We start from the raw sequence: 1,695 nt of genomic DNA, 5'->3' as shown, positions 1-1,695 counted from the left end.
TATTCTGATTTTTTTTCATTAAAAACTAAAAAATAAATTAAGAAAAATGCTTTCACCGGTTCACCCGGCGGTTCACCGGGTCCGGTCCTACCGCAAAATGGTAAAACCGACCGGGTTTTTAGAAAACGGCCAAATATCATGAACCGGACCGGTGTGAGCACGGTCCTGGTCTGACCGATCCGACCGGCCTGTCCGGTCCGAGTTTCAAAACATTGTTTACAACATTGTCCCCTTAGCTTTACTCAACTTTGTAAATTCTAAAAATATTTACAGCTTTGTCTCATCATGTTTAACCCTCTATTTTACAACTTTATATATTTATTTTTTTTAATTTCTTCTATATATTTAAGTATATTATGTTTTTAAAAAATCAAACATGCTGTTGCGACGTGCTTATTTATTTCGACGTTTCGATGTAAATTTTATTCAATGTCGAGATTTAGAATCTAAGGTACAAGTTAGTAGAGTATTAATGTACAAGTCATTAAAGCATTGTTTAAAACTTAATGTGTTTTCATTCTTTAATAATAGTTACAATAATGGTACTTTCATATTACATAACTTTTGTTAATTTTATGAAAATAGCTATATATTTGCCCCCTAATCTTTATCCCAAATTTGATAAGTTAATTTATTTATTTATTTATTTTGTTTCCTACTATATGGTTTAATATTTTGTGTTTAAAAAAACTGAACATATCGTTGCGACATGCTTATTTTTGTCGACGTTTCGATGTAAATTGTATTCAATATCGAGATGTAAATTATTACGCACAAGTTTCTTCATATGTGTTTTACAAAATATGATTAAAAGAACTCAAATTATATATATATATAAACACTAGCTTTTATCCCCCGTATTACGGGGTTGTTTTACATTATTCGTTTATAATATTTATATATTTATTTGAATGTTAATTTTATTTATTGTAGGGAAGTTAATAATATATTTAGGATTTGATGATAAAAAGGTTTTACAAATAAATGAAATGTTATATCGCGGTTTAAAAGCTATCTGAGTTTGTTAAGACCAATGACCCGCTTATTTTGTTTTTTATTATAAGATTGTTTCTTAATTAAAAATAATATCTTTTAAAAAAATGGATACTAATTTTTAGTATATCCCTATATTAGAGGATTTTCATAAAAAATTTATGGTGACATTTATTTTTAATTTAACGTGATGTTATAACACGTTTAAGGGCATGAGAATGCTCCATTTATAAATAAACAATATGGCAGCTTGAGAAAATGTAAGGAGCAATCAGAGAGTTTTTAAAGGTTTTGTTTATATATATTTAAGATATATATCTATCTATAATATATATAAACGAAACCTTTAAAAGCTCTCTGGTTTTTCCTAAATTCTCTCAAGCCACCAGATTGCTTTATTTGAAAATAGAGGCTTGTCATGTATTTGACCCGAATTCATAGGTATGGGTCTCACCAAACCCAGATAGCTCTTTATAAGGCCCCGATCCTGGTTCCCTACATTGGATGTTGGATTTACTCATAAACACAGTTCTAAAATCAGAGTTAATTAAAACCTTCACGGAATACTTAAAACTTCAAACATTACATCATAAAACATTAGTTTTTGTCTTAAACATACAAATTGTCTTTTCATAAATATTAATATAGAATAGTCATGACACTTCTTTGTAGATGCCAGCCTCTTCAGTTCATGCCATGTGC

Source organism: Bidens hawaiensis, unplaced genomic scaffold, assembly GCF_021521415.1.
Source record: "Bidens hawaiensis isolate Kalapana, Puna unplaced genomic scaffold, B.hawaiensis_p1.1 tig00009843_1, whole genome shotgun sequence".
NCBI lineage: Eukaryota > Viridiplantae > Streptophyta > Magnoliopsida > Asterales > Asteraceae > Bidens > Bidens hawaiensis.
Note: the sequence above shows the minus strand (reverse complement) of the source record.